Source organism: Antechinus flavipes, chromosome 2, assembly GCF_016432865.1.
Source record: "Antechinus flavipes isolate AdamAnt ecotype Samford, QLD, Australia chromosome 2, AdamAnt_v2, whole genome shotgun sequence".
Lineage (NCBI taxonomy): Eukaryota > Metazoa > Chordata > Mammalia > Dasyuromorphia > Dasyuridae > Antechinus > Antechinus flavipes.
This window is the reverse complement of record NC_067399.1, coordinates 308,945,675-308,961,788: the sequence shown is the minus strand read 5'-3', so window position 1 is coordinate 308,961,788 and position 16,114 is coordinate 308,945,675. Positions and strand designations below refer to the sequence as shown.

The following is a 16,114-nucleotide window of genomic DNA, read 5'->3' as shown; positions in this document are numbered from 1 at the left end:
TATGAGGTGCAGAAACATATATTTTTTGGATATGGCCACTGCATGGATTCAATTTGATTAATCATACTTATTAGTTATAAGGATGTTTTTCCTTTATTTCTCTTAGTTTATTAAGAATGGAGATTTTAATGGAGAGAGTTACTGATAGTGATGCCCTTTAAAAGAGGTTATTGTGGCATTTTTAAAGCACAAAAGAGAACAGAAGCAAATCCAAAAGGAAGCACAGAAATTCTGAACACTTTGAAAACAATAAAACTAAATAGATCCTTCAAAAAAAGTAAAAAAGTAAATAGGGTGAAATGAAGATTCATAATTTCATAGGGAATCCGATTTTTAGAGCTTTGTTATGTCTAGAAATGCTTTTTTTGCTATTTAAATTCAAAATTTAAAATTAAGAAAATTAGGGAAAAATTTAAAAGGGAAAAAAATTATTGTGCAATTTGGCAAATGTTATAAAAATAATTATAGCCATCCAGTAATGGATAGTATCCTTGTCATCTAAATTTGAGTCTTGTCGATTGTAGAAAACAAAGCAACTCACCAAATTTTAGATGCCAAATGGCTTTTTTTTTCACCTATAACAATACAATTTACTGAGGAAAAAGGTGATTTATGGGTGGGGAAGGATTTTTCATCTATATCCCTGGAAGGAACTCCCATGCAGATTAAATGAAACATTATTGGAGTGCTGAAATAAGTTGCTGCCAAGCCAGTGAATGAATGATTTAATTAGATATCTCCATTTAGGTTTTATGTGGGTTGTGATATTTTAAAAATTATGTGAAGTGCTTCATCATAACAGTTAAGATCTTTGAGCAGAAAAGCGCTAATATTTATTCTTAATGAATAGCAAACATCCCTCCTTAAGACTTATGTTATTGATGAACAATAGCCTTCTCTTTCTCTTCCTTCAGTGCTTAGCAAAGGAGATGTAGTCAAGACAAGACAGTAGCTTGGTGTTTCCTATTCAATTTTAATACCTGTTTTACATATATTACAACATAGCCAGAGGTCAAGTAAGTATTTAAACAAGCAGACTAAATGGAACAGGACTCCCATTTATTCATGATGTCCTGTGATAGAAATGCTCTCCAGATAATCTTTGGGTAGCAGGTGCTTGCAAACAAAAAATCAAGGACAAACATTGATTTTTTCAGCTACTTGATTTCAGCAATTGGACTTAACTCACATGGAAACTGAAGAAAGAGAGGACCATTATGTCATTTAAATTTGGTCCCAGTCTGCACTGATGAGTACAGGCTGCACACAGATGTGGATCTGATTTTGACTCTAACTGGATCGTTTGCCCACTCAGATGTGACTTCCTTAAAAGGTTATTCATCTTTGTTTCCAGAGTACCTAGTTTAGTGCTGTGAACATTACAAACATTCAAAATATATTAACTCATGCTGATGATAAAATTGTTATTTTCTGTGTGTTCCCTGGCTTCACTGGGTACAGCATTTTGAAAAGTGAAAGTTCCATTTCTTCCCTTTAAGTGTAGCAGACCTTATCTAATAATGATGAATGCAGGCCATAATGTGGCATCATTTATTATGGATATCCGATTTTCTCTTTCCTTGGAGTGATTTTATTGTATTAAACTTCATTATTTTTCCTGGAGTTTTTCTGTACACTTTAATGACAGCTGTGATCCCAGTTTGTGAGATAGAGATAGATTAGAGATAGATAGATAAAGATGCAGATAGAGAGACTGAGAGATTAAAAACAGAGATAGAACTAGAAATTGGACCTTGCCCAGAATTTCTTTCATTATAACTCTCAACTTTTGTTAAACAATTCAGGTTCAACAGGGAAGTGAAAGGCTTCTAGTTAGAGAACTTTCCAAAAAGATTATAGGAGTACAGATTTAAAACTATAATGGACCTCAAAGACTGCCATTTGCAGAAGAAGAATTGAAATCCAAAGAAATGATTTGTTCATGATTTCGCATGTAATACATATTAGAAGGGGTATTGGAAGTAAGAACTACAGAACCAATATTTTTTCCTACTGTCAAAGACAACGTGTCAAATGTGAAATAGTCTATATATATATATATATGCTTTAGTCATTTGCTCAGCCAAGTGCCTGCCAAGGCAGGTGCTTAATAAATGCTTTTTGATTGGAAAAAATGCTTTTTCTGTTCAAAAAATCAGAGGAAGGTAGAATATATATCACATTATTAACTTCAAATGAGATATCACATACTTACTACTTGTGACATCCTGGGAAAGTCACTTAAATTTGTTTTCCCTTAGTTTCTCAAACTGTAAAATGGGGATAGGAATAGCCCCTCCCTCTAAAGATTTCTGTTAGAATCAAATGAGATAATATTTGTTAAAAAGCACCTGGCATAGTGTCTGGCATATATGGAGTATAATTTAAATGTTTATCTCTGCCCCCCTTCAGTTATTAATGAACTCAGATTAGTTTTTGGCAAGCACTTACTTTATAAATACATACAAACTATCCTTTTAATAAGCAATTTGGGAATTTCACCACAAAATATTGAACATCTCATTGAATGTGAAAGATTCACCTTCTTTCTCCATTTTCATATTTAGGAAATTGCTTGTTTCTGTTTCTTCAGCAGTCCAATACTCCATGATTTCTCAAAAATGACCAGCAGATGATGCAGCAGTTTTTGTGACAAGTACTTTTCTTCTTTTTTAAAATTTTATTTTATTAAAAAAGAATAGAAAAAGAAAAACAGAAAAGGAAAACAAAACAGAACAGTATTTTGTCAAGTGCCCAGCAGAACATAAGGGAGAATTCAAAATCTATAACAACAAATTACCAATTCAAGAAAAGATATATATAATAGTAGAAGAAATTGTATTAATGAGATTCCATCTTTTCTTTGCTTCCTTGTAGATAATTTTTTAGTTCTCTACTGCATGCTTTTTAAAACTTTATTCCTTTTTCTCCCTTTTCTCCCTCCTGCCTCCCCCAAGAAGGTTATAGTTAAGCAGAGATATATGTTATGTATATCTATCTATCTATCTATATATATATCTATAGATATAGATATATATAGATAGATAGATAGATAGATATACATAACATATATCTATATATCTATATATATATATACATACATTTTACACCTCCATGATCTCCACACTTCATGGAGGTGTAACACATATATACCTCCATGATCTCCACATATATATATTCATATATATAAATATATATATATAAAAACATACATGCACACCCTTTTTTAACCATTTTGGTTTTTTTTAACCATTTATAAACCTGAATCTAAAACAATAATAATTTGGCTGACATACAATGTAGATTTCTTTCTTGACTTAATATTTAAGTTTGACTTATCTCTTCTTTCCTATCACTGCTAATTCTTCTCCTTTAATTTTGCTCCTTAACTTCCCTTGCTATTATTTAACCTCCCCCCATCCATGGAACTGTCCTTTATCTTCTTCCAACTTTTGCTTTCCCTTCCACCTATCCCTCCCCTCTTATGTCTTTATAGATTTTGGAGGGTGCTGTGCCATTTATGGTATATATGCAGTGTTTCCATTTTAACACATTCTGAATGTAAGTTTGCATAACTACAAGCCCTCCTTCTCCTTCTAATGTCTTATTACTATTTTAATCTTTTTCTAGGCAGTTTTGCTTTAAGTAAGATCATGTTCAACTCTGACCCAATCTTTCTTTTGAACTACCTAATTGTTGGTGTCAATTTTAAACATATGGTATGCATTTCCATGTTTAAAAAAACAAAAAAACATAAGCAATTTGTCCATGTTAAGTTCCTTGAAACTGATCTTTGACATTGACTAAAATATGTTAGAAAAGCCCTGCAACAACAAGACTAGATGATGATCAATTGCTCTCTTTGACAAATGAGATGATTCAAACCAGTTGCAATTGTTCAATGATTAAGAAAGCCATCTACACCCAGAGAGAGGACTGGGAACTAATTGTGGACCACAGCATAACATTTTCACTCTTTCTGTTGTTTGCTTGCATTTTGTTTCGTCTTTTTTTCCTCAGATTTTTTTTTCCTTCTTGATCCAATTTTTCTTGTGCAGCAAAATAAATGTATAAATATGTACACATAGATTGTATTTAACATATATATTAACTAACACATTTAACATGTATTGGACTACCTGCCATCTATGGGATAGGGAGAAAGGAAGGGGGAAAATTTGGAAAAGAAGATTTTGCAAGGGTCAATGTTGAAAAATTACCCATGCATATGTTTCATAAATAAAAAGCTTTAATAATAAAAAAAAGCTTTAATAAAAATTAAAAAAAGAAAGTCCTGAAAACCTGCCAGCCCATTTTTTCATTCAATATTATAGATAATTTTAATATTTTTGGCTGCAGGCCTAGTTCTTTTGATTGCCAGTATATATGATTCTAGGACCTGAAGTCTTTTATTGTGGCTGCTGGTAAGTTCTATACAATTATAATTGTAACTACAGCATATTTGAATTGCTTTTTTCTTTATTTCTTGCAGAATTTTCTTTTTGAAATAGGTCATTCAAAATTTGGCAATAATATTCCTGTACATTTTCCAGAAAGGATCTCTTTGAGGTGGTGATCTGTGAATTTTTTTCTATTTCTACTTTCCCCTCCTGTTCTAGCACTCTAGAATGATTTTCTTGGATTATTTCTTGCATTATTTTTCTTACAAAAAAAGGTTTTTTTAGTCATAGCTTTCAGGTAGTCCAATTATTCTTATATTTTTTTCTTCTTGATATGTCTACACATCTGTTGTTTTTATATATGTTTCACATTTTGTTTTATTTTATTTTTTCATTCTTTATATTCTGTTTTATTATTTCTTGATCTCTTATAGCTTCACAGGCTTCCCCTTGCTCAATTCTAATTTTTAAAAAGTAGTTTTCACCTTTGAGACTCATTTTCTAGTTGGTTAACTCTCCCCCATAATCTTATTTTTCTTAGATGATATATATTTTTTGTTTCTAGTTTTTCCTCAATGACTCTCATTTGATTTTTAAATCCTTTTTTGAGTTTTTCTATAAATTCTTTCTGGGAATGGAACCATTTAACAATGCTTTTTGAAGTAGAAGAAACTTTTAAAAAATTTTTATTTCAATATTCTCCTCTAACGGTTGTAATGGGTTGAGGCTTGAGTTGATGCACTGAGGTCCCAAGCACGTGAGGCTAAATAGTAATTGGACCATACTCTATTAATATATATGCTTGGAGAAAAAATGGCCCCCGCCTACTCTTTGTGCAAGTCCTGATGTGTTGTATAGGAAATGACATTTTTTGGTGGGTGGAGGCAAGGGAGTGGAAAGGGAAGTGGAAAGAGAGACTGCTGGCTATTATCTTGACACAGCTGCTCTCATTGCTATCTCAATGGCCCTTCATCTCTGATCCCCCTCTGCTAGCTGGCTTCCTGTCGCAGCTGCCCATATTGCTATTGCAATCCTTCTTGCCCATATTGCTATTGCAATCCCCCCTCGCCTCTACTGAGAATAAACATTGAAGATTTTTCCCTTAACCTGAATTCCTGACTCTGGCTGATTTTAAATATGCGGTCATCACATTTGGTGCTGAAGCATGGGAATCAAGGATCCTACTTTCACTGAAAAAGTCTCCAGTGACCAGGAACTTAGGTGAGTATGATAGACTAAACTAGTAACCTTTTTTGGCTGAAATGGGACAGATCCTACCTAAAGATTCTCCATCCCCCACCCCCAGCCCTACCGAGGAGTGGCGCTATAGAAAGCATGCTTAAGCTGATAGAAGATCAAGGGCCTTTTGGACAAGAATTCAGGAACAGCTCAATATACCTATGCTGCATGTGGGATCGATCCTTGCTCATCGCTGCTATGGCATCTGCATGAGTGTTGAAGTGCACATCAGCTTCACTTGTGGCTTTCCTACTTGGGCTGTATTCCATGGTGATATGAACAGGCTTCAATGGAGCAAAAAAACTTACAATGTCTTGTGCATTGGCTTGGAAAGGCAGTCCTCTCATGTGAACAAAATGCAATGAAGGCAGGGTTCCAAAATCAGCAGCTTCAGGAGTCTTCTCAGGTGCCTCCTTGGGTAATTCCATTTCCTTTTCACTTTCAAAGGTTGTGATAGGTCGAAGTTCCTCACTCCCATAATGTTCTTCAAAGTTCAATTCTGGTTCAGTCCCGTACTTGGCCATAGAAGGCATTGCCTTCTTCCCTTTGTGAGACCCAACATGGGTTCAGACTTCATTTCTTCTGCTTGGGAAGATTTCTATGTACTGGTTCCCAATTTCTTCCTTGTGTTTCAACAGAGCTTGGTTGGCCATTTCTGGTTCTTCAAACTGCTCATAAGCTTCCCCCATTTTCCTTCTCCCTCGGTGGTCCATGACAAATGTTATGTCAACTATATTCAGACCTGCAAAGAAATCCACAATGTCCTTCTCATTGCAGCTGTAAGAAAGTCCTCTCAGGCAAACCACGCCATCATTAGCCACAGGGTTTGACTTAGCCTACAGGCTCTTCATTAAGGCATCCACATCTTCATTGTTTATTTCATAAACTTCTACATAGCGCTGACGCATGCATAGGTGGTGTTTTTCTAAGGCCTTCTTTACATCCTGTTCCAACTCCAGTTCAACTAATGCATCTCCCCCGCATTTCCCATCTCTATTTAAGAGGAAATGGATTCCATGCTCACAATTTCAGATTCTACAGTCAGAGGAAAATTTAAACACATCTTCCACAGTGCAGGACCAAGGCAATCCTTGAGTGCGAATGAGATATACGTCATCCTCCTCCTCTCCTAACTTGGATGAAGCCAGGTCATACTCAGAGAGTGATGGGAGGTCTTCCAGATTTCAGTAGGTGTGGTACAAAGAATTGCCATAGCCCAAATAAAATTTGCAGCTTCTAATATATACCAGCTCTTTAAGGAACTTCAGGAGCAAGTGAGAAAGCATCCAGGAAAGATTTATATCTTGCATATCCACTCACATAGTGGACTTCCAGGTCCTATTTTTGATGGGAATTCAAAGGCAGATAGCCTTTTAACTATGTTAGCCAGTATTTCAGGAGGCCCAGGAATTCCATTCTAAATACCATCAAGCTGCTCAGGCTTTGGGTTTACAATTTGGGATAACAAAAGAGGAAGCTAGGAGCATAGTAAAAAGCTGTACAGCTTGCCTTCCTTTCCATGCTCCTACACTGCCTCCAGGGAAGAACCCTCGTGGTTTGAGACCCAATGAAATCTGGCAAATGGATGTGACCCATTATAAATCTTTCGGTCATCTGTCTTTTATCCATGTTGTGGTAGACACCTTTTCAGGATTCACTTTTGCAATACCAGCAGCAAAAGAGATAGCCCGAGTGGTCACTGAATTCCTCACACAAGCATTTACCATTATGGATGTGCCACAACCAAAAAAACAGACAATGGTCTGCATATACCTCCAAACATTTTGCATACTTTTGTGCACAGTATAAGATTTTACACACCACTGATATACCCTTTAATCTTCAAGGACAGGCAATAGTAGAGAGGAGAAACAAAGCCATTAAGACGCTGCTCCAAAAACAAAAGAAAGGGGGAGCCACAGGTAACCCTAGAGAACTACTAAATCTAACCCTTTATATTATTAACTTCTTGATTTTTGACAAAGATGCACTGGCTCCGGCAGACAGGTTTTATAACCCACCGGAAGGGCAGTGTCCAGTGCAAGTAGCTCCACTATCTTTAGATAATGACCAGGTGATGTGGAAAGACCCAGAAAGTGGTGAATGGAAGGGACCAGATAGGCTAACTGCTTGGGGGAGAGGGTTTGCTTATATCTCTACAGGTGGAGAAGGAATCAGATGGGTGCCAACGAGTCGATTCACGTTGTCCGTCACAGAGAGACAGAGCAGACCCTTGAAACGAAGAAGACCCAAGAAATATCAGGTGGTTCTGTTGCTGATTGTGCTCACCATTGAAAGAGCATGGCAGTTATGGTATTTGATTCATGGACATAGAAAATTGTTGGACTTCAAAACCCTCAGGAATCATTGGATTCTCTGAGACATGATGAGATTGTTGTAGGACTTGAAAACCTTCGGGAATCATTGGATTCTCTGAGATATAAGATTGTTGTAGGACTTGAAAACCCTCAGGAATTATTGGATTCTTTGAGACATAAGACTTGAAAGCCCTCAGGAATCATTGGATTTTCTGAGAAATGATAAGACTATTACAGGATTTCAAAATCTGCTGGAATCATTGGATTCCCTAACACATAAAAAGACTTTTACAGGATTTCAAAAACTTGGGGGGATCATTGGATTCCCTGATATTTGAAGCAATGGACAATAGATTGGTTTTGGACTGTCTCTTGGCTGCTGAAGAAGGCATATGTGTGACTGCTGTTTACATACTCTCCTTCTAGAACTTCTGGCAATCTTTTACAACACCATGTTGATTTATATTGTTTGTTATACTGTTACTTGTGTGTACAATTCATGTTTGTTACACCACATCAAGCCTGCACTGACTGTGGGGAAAGTCATCACTAATAGCCTCTGCGTTATTGCTATGTGCTTGTGTAATACCTCCCATGCTGATGGGTTTGTGCATAATAAGACCCTTCAGCCCAGAAACGCTCTAGCAACCCCCACTTCCTTTTGGTGCTTTTCATCTCCCTTCCTGAGATGTCAGGGGGGTTGTGATCACCTCCTTTTTGGTGCTTTCACCTCCTTTCCTGAGAAGTCAGGGAGGATGTGATCACCTTCCCTTGGGGGCTCTGACCTCCCTGAGGAGTCAGGGATGGCATGATCACCTGTGTTCTAAAACAAAAGAAAGCTGGAAATGTAATGGACTGAGGCTTGAGTTGATGCACTGAGGTCCCAAGCACGTGAGGCTAAATAGTAATTGGACCATACTCTATTAATATATATGCTTGGAGAAAGAATGGCCCTTGCCTACTCTTTGTGCAAGTCCTGATGTGTTGTATAGGAAATGGCGTTTTTGGTGGGTGGAGGCAAGGGAGTGGAAAGGAAGCAGAAGGAGAGACTGCTGGCTGACGTCTTGACACAGCTGCACGCATTGCTATCTCAATGGCCCTTCATCTCAGATCCCCCTCTGCTAGCTGGCTTCCTGTCACAGCTGCCCATATTGCTATTGCAATCCATCTTGCCCATATTGCTATCGCAATCCCTCCTCACCTCTACTGAGAATAAAGATTGAAGATTTTTCCCTTAACCTGAATTCCTGACTCTGGCTGATTTTAAATACACGGTCATCACAAAAGATGAACCCTTGTCTTTCCTATTCCCATAGTAAGTTTCTGTGGTTGGATTCTTTCTTCTTTGCTGGCTCATTTTTTTTTTCTATGAGAAATATTAATGTAAGCACCTCTAATGTGGGGTGGGAAGATGATATCTCTAATTTCACTTCAGCTCTCTCTCCTCTGACCTAGAAGCCCAACCATGAACTTCCCCTTCTTATAAGTGCCTACAGCCATTATCATTCTTGTCCCATTGCTTCTGCACTCACTGGGTCTGCTGGTTTCTTATGGCTAGGCTTATCATCTAAGATTCCCTTAGTCTTCCTGAACTCAGACCTCAGACTCTGCATACTGTCTGAAAGGTGAAAGTTTCTGTGGCTTACTGAGGCTCTAGCCAAACCCAGCTAGCCCCAGGAATTCCCACTTGGTGATTCTGTGGAGTGAACCTGGAAGTATTTGCACTTCACACTGGTTAATCCCAGCTTGATATCTTTCTTCAGCTCTTCTTGGGTTGTACCAGGAGGATCCCTGTTCTACTCCAATTCTTCTTTGTGTTTCCCCAGTCTATGTTTGCCATGAGGAGTAACTTTGTTTTGTTTGTGGGAGAAATCTGGAGAGCTTGAAATTTAGAGACTTTCTTCACTATCTTCATGGAATCCTCCCTGATAAGTACTTTTCAAGTAACTTGGAATGCTATTTCTGGGGTAGGTGACTAAGTAATATAAGTAAGGAAAAAACTAAGCCTAGCACCTCAGAAATTTCTCATTTGATTATCAAAACATTCTTAGACAATTGTTGCTGTCATTTGCCCCATTTTATTGAGAAAATTAAGGGTAAATAACTTTTCCAGAATCATAGAGCTAAGATAGTGTCTGAGGCATAATTATAATTCCAGTCTTCCTGATTCCAGACATAATATTCTATACACTATACAACTTAAGTGTCTTTAAACATATGAGCAATTCTTTTATTTTTTAAAATAGTATTTTATATTCCCAAATACATGCAAATACAGTTTTTAACATTCATCTTTGCAAAAACTTGTGTTCCAAGTTTTTTTTCCCTTTCCTCTTCCCTTTCCCTTCCCCAAGAAACAAGCAATTCGATATAAGTTAAACATGTGCAATTTTTCCAAACATATTTCTATCTTTTTCATGATGCACAAGAAAAATCAGATGAAAAGGGGAGAAAACATAAGAAAGAGAAAGAGAAAAAACAAGCAAACAAACAACAACTACAAAAAATGGTGAAAATACTCTGCTATAATCCACATTTGAGTGTCCTTAGTTCTTTTTCTGGATGTGAATGACTCCATCACAAGTCTATTAGAATTGCTTTAAATCATCTCTTTGTTGAAAAGAGCCAAATCCATCTGTAATATTCTTCTTTAAAATATAATCTTCTCTGGGAGCAAGTTTCTTGGGGGGCTTCTGGGAGCAGCTTCGGGGAGCAGTGTAATCACCACGAATGCAACCAGGAGTTAAAGTCCAAATCCTTTATTGTCTCCTTCAAAGTCTTGTCTCTTTCACTTAGGGCTCGGCTAGTTTTTTCTGGAGGCCTTCTGTAGTCTTGGTTCTGAGAGAATAAGTTGCCTTCTCTGGCTTGTGAATCTCCTCGAATGAATCTGGGCTGAGGCTCTGAGAGCTTCTAGTGGGCTTTTCCTTTCTGCCCCTGACAGCTCCTCCTTATATGCCCCACACTGAGTATATATCAATCATTATATCACTAAGGGAACCGTTATTTGTGTAGGATTAAATCAAAGCTAAACTAGATTTAATCAGTCTCCTCAATTCCACTTACTACCTTGTTTCAAGTTTTGGCCTGTAACATCTCCTTGGAGCATCATCAGATCAATCATACTGAACCATGCTAAATTAGATAATTATTGTCTCTATCAATTCCACTGTCTTAGTACCTTGTAAAAATCCTAGCATCCATCACACTTGATTATCACATAATCTTGTTGTTATTATGTACAGTGTTCTCTTGGCTTTACTCACTTTACTTAGCATCAGTTCATGTGAGTCTTTCTAGACTTTTTTGAAATCAGTCTGCTCTTCATTTCTTATAGAACAAGAATATTCCATTACATTCCTTTCCCATAACTTATTCCATAATTGATGGTCAAACATTCAATTTCTAGTTCCTAAGCAACTCTTTAAAACATTAAAACATTTATTATCTAGCCCTCAAAAATCCAGATAATTTCATTAGGGTTTGCTGGAAAGAGTACTGGATTTGGTATCAGAATATGTGAACTTGTATCCTGTCTTTGGCGCTTACTATCTGGGTGAGTTATTAGTTAATACACTTTAGCTTTTTAGTTCTCCTGTTCCTTATCTATCATGTTCCTTATATATCCTTATAATCCTTATAAGATTGTACTGAATGACTTCTTAGGTTCTTTACTGCTCTGGACCCATGATCCTGTCATTCTGTACTTTGTAGCAATACTTTATACAACTTGTACCTAGCTTTAGATTTAGATTTGTTGTTCAGTCATATCTGACTCCTTCTGATCTTTCGAGAACTGTCTATTAATGGTCTACATGGGATTTTTTTCGAGAAAAAAACAAGCAAAACAAAACAAAACAAACAAATAAAAAAATCCTGAGGTCTTTCACAATTTCATTCTCCAGTGGCTTGGGGCAAACAGAAATTAAATGACTTGGCTAGGGTCACACAGCTGGACAGTATCAGTGGCCAGGTTTGAAGTCTGTTTGATTCCAGGCTCAGAGCTCAAGCCACTGAGTCACTAGCCACTAGTTTCAGGCAGGCCTGGATCAAAGATCTGCTTCTTACATATACTAACATAGCAATCCTATATAATTCACTTGAATCAATTAACTTTTTGCTTTAGAAAAATAAGAATAAAAGTTATAGCTAAGGTGCTGACTTCATTCATAGAAGGAGTTTCTTTACTTGAAAGAGGGTTTAAAAAAAATAATGATAAAATTAAAGATTCCATTTCTATTCCTGCATAAGGTAGGATACTTGGCATTGAGCAGGTGAGGAAGAAAATGAATATTTAATAGGACTGGCCTTGTAGAGAAGCACTAAAATTTCTTTGAGAGGTAGATTGGGTGAATACTGTTCCATAACATGAGAAAGAAGGTCAATGGAATTTTAGCATTTATTGATGTAACTGTGGGAACAATGAGAGGAATGCTAGCACAGTGGTATTAAATTCAAATATAAATGTATTCCTAGAGCTGTATATTGATTTAGAAAATCACAAGTTTTCTTGTTATCTACATTGAATGATAGTGTATATTTTATATTTATAATTTGCATTTATATTTTTAAAATTCATTTCCCAAGTGCATTTTGATCTTGTTTAGATCATATAGTACTGCTGCAGGCAGACTGTGAACTATGAGTTTTATGCCTTAATTGTAAGATAAAATTGAGATTGGAGAGATTCCAGACACATATTCGCACACAAAACCACACTATAATCAAGCTGTTATGAGAACCAAATGAAATGCTAATTGTTAAGGATTAAACCCATTGTCTAGTACATAGTAGGGACTATATAAATATGAACTATTTATTAGTATTATTATTATTGTAGGAAATTCCTAATTACAAGTATTTCTTTCACCAATACAGACCACTAACTTCTTTGACATGTATATCTTAAGACTTATCTGGGATGCCTCAAAGGTAATAATGTCCCAGAGATAGTAGTCAGAAGTAAGATTTTAATACAAGTTGTCCTGACACTAAAGAAGGTGCTCCATGTTTTCTCTCAAGCCATATAAGTATTTTTTTTTTTATATAAGAGAAGCTTAATAAATATGTGTTAACTGGGAAGACTGAGAAGTATTGCCTGATGTAAAGTCAAGTAAGTAGAACCAGGAGAACACTTTATACAATAACTAAAATATTGTAAAGACAACCATCTTTGAAAAATTTAGGAACTCTACATGTTGGTACAAATCAAGTTTTCAGAGAATTGATGGTGAAACATGTTGTTAACATCTAGAGAGAGAGGTAATGACATCAAAATGAAAATTAAAGTTTTTCTTCTTTCTTCCCTCCCTCCCTCTCTCCCTTTTCCTTTCTTTCCTCCCTCTCTCCCTCTCTTGCTTCCTCCTTCCCTTCCTATCTCCTTTCTTTCTTCCCTTCCTCCGTCCCTCCCTTCCTTCCTTCTTCCCTTCCTTTTTCTCTCCCTCCCTCCTTTCCTTCCTTCATTCCTTCTTTCTTCTTTACTGCTTTCCTTTCTTCTTTCTTTCCTTCTTTCTCTTTTTCTGTCTCTCTGAATTTGCTTTACTTGATTATGCATATTTGTAATGGATTTTGTTTTTCTTGTTTCTCAATGGATAGAGAAGGTAGGAGGTAGAAAAGAGAAAACCCACAGTTAACATTTATATAGCATCTACTATGTGTCATGCATTGTGTTGAGCGCTTTATAATTATTATCTCACTTGATCCTCACAACAATCATGGATGATAGGTGCTTTTATTATCCCTATTTTATAGCTGAGAAACAAAATCAAACCAGCATTAAAAATGTGTGTTGAGCTGAAATTGTTGAATTGAGTGGTTTCAATAAAAAAACTCTATTTTTATGCTGAACCACCACTTGGCTACATTTCAATCATCTCTTCATGTATTACTCTACTCAGAGAACAGAGGAGTAGGTGCTTTGTGTCTTCACACAGAGAAAAGCACACCTGTCTCCTCTGAGGCTTGTTCTGAGTCTGATCAAGGTTACTGTCATTTAATCCTTCTGCAAATAGGATAATGAATGCCTCACTCTGGTCTTGCTGTCTTTCCTAGAGAAATGTCAGTTGTCCTTTCCCCAAGGCCCACTATGGTTGTCAGAGATTGCCAGGTAATCCCAATAGTTCGTCTGTTATGCCCATTAGCTATTGGATGCAAAGACAAAAAAAAACCTTCAGGATAAAAATGAATTAGAAATACATTCTTTAGAAATAATGTTTTAGAAACTACTTAATTCCTTTCATTTATTTACACCTTATGTTGTATATATATGCATACACTCTCCTGCAATTTAACTATCTGTGTGCATAACAAGTCACAGAAAATAAACTTATTGAGGTCAATGAGTTTTTTTTTTTTTGGCCTTTGTATCCTAATTGTCTATCACAGTGAACTATACAATGATCCTTAATAAATCTTTTACAATTAATTAAATTTCATCTTTCTAAAATCATTACATTTAGGCTAAAATTTCAGGCCAACATTTTTGTGAATTTTTCTTTATAGTCAGTTTTCCACCTATTCACTGGGCTCAGGTGGCAAACACCAGTGGCCAAGAAAAAAATAAAGTCAAACATAGCATCATGATTGCTTTCCCACTGAATTTTTCTGATGTCATTATCCCAATGGATATGTGACAGTAGTCAAGGGTGTCTCAATGCCAGCTGATGCTTCTTGATTCTCGGAGCAGGGAAAGATTGAGACTGAAATTTGCCAGTCATATGGAGCCAGAAGTCAGTTCCCAGAGATAAGATTGCTTGAAAAGTCATTCAGAGGTGGGAAGTATGATCTGGACCAAACACATAATTGGTTCCAGAATAATCCAGCATGTGAAAAACAAGATATGGTCTACTTTGGGCAAATTTAACAATAGTGTTTTATTTTTAGATCCTATAGATTATTAGTTTGCATTAATTTTCTACCTTGATTCTTTTTGCAATGAAAGAGCTATTTATTTAGAAGGAAAGAAAATATCTTCAGTTCTTGAGCTATTCTAGCACAAAGGCTATCTATTCACAAATGTCTGGCAGGTGGGAGGCAGGGTCTGAATCAGAGACATAAATTAGTTGACAAAGCACTGCAGATCTTGAAAGATAAGACATGGTCTGGTTTGGGCAGAAGTTTGAAAGATTAGAACTATTTACACTTCATACAAACTCTGAGATAATTTCAAATATTTAAGGTTTTGTGGGCATGTACATATTTTATGGCCAGTTGCTAGGGCACCTTCTATGTTACCCCAAATTAATTTCATCTGGATGCTTCCCTGCCATGACCAGTAGCATTACGCTTGGAGGAAATAGCTGTCTCTGAGTGGTGGCAGATAGATTTTGGCAACCAGTGCAGTCTTCTCCTTGGTGTGTCATTGTCAGATCCACTTTGGATCAAACATGCAAAGTATTTTGTCTCACTTAACCTCTATCCACTCTCGCTAGGAAGTAACAAAGCAGCTCAAAGCGGATTTCTAAGGTAGTAATATGTTCTAGCGACATTTGTGTTGCATTCTTAATATGATCATGATAAAAGGCAAATTTAAATTTGTTTTTTTCACTTTTTATGACCTGCATGGTTTTATTGGATTTAACTTTCTATTTTAATTCTCTCTACACTAAAAGAGCTATTTATTTGGGAGAAAAGGATATGATCACAGGTTGAATTATGGTTAGGTTCTAGATCATTGGCTACATTCCCCAAGAGTGACTGACATCAGACATCAAAAGCCTCCCACTAAATTGACCTGTATGCAATATGTATGTATATGCAAAATATACATTATAGTGATAAAATCTGCCAGTTTCATTATAGTGGTGCACTATCTATCTGCTTTAGATAGGGTGAGGACAATTATATAATTCATTAACTATTCTCTGGGGTCTTATTTGGTATTCAGTTACTCAGAGTTTAACTTTATTTACACATTTATAAAAAGCTGTTTACTTCGAGCAAAAGAAAATAAACACTGTTTTTATTTGTATTCTCCCTTTTTCATTTTTCTATTTCAATTTAAATTTTGTGGGGAAAGATGTCTCCTATAGGCACTTTTTTTTTTTTTTTAATATAAAGGACTATGTTAAGATACATCTTTTTTTTTTTTTTTTCTGAAAGCAAAACAAGAGGCAAGCTATAAGGTGGTATAATGGATAGTGCATTTGTCTTGGAGTCAGT

General features: G+C 36.2%; 1 pseudogene; it reads right to left on the bottom strand.

Annotated features, from left to right (window-relative positions):
* Positions 1-5,755: 5,755 nt before the first annotated feature.
* Positions 5,756-6,835, bottom strand: LOC127546657 (G-rich sequence factor 1-like; annotated as a pseudogene).
* Positions 6,836-16,114: the final 9,279 nt, after the last annotated feature.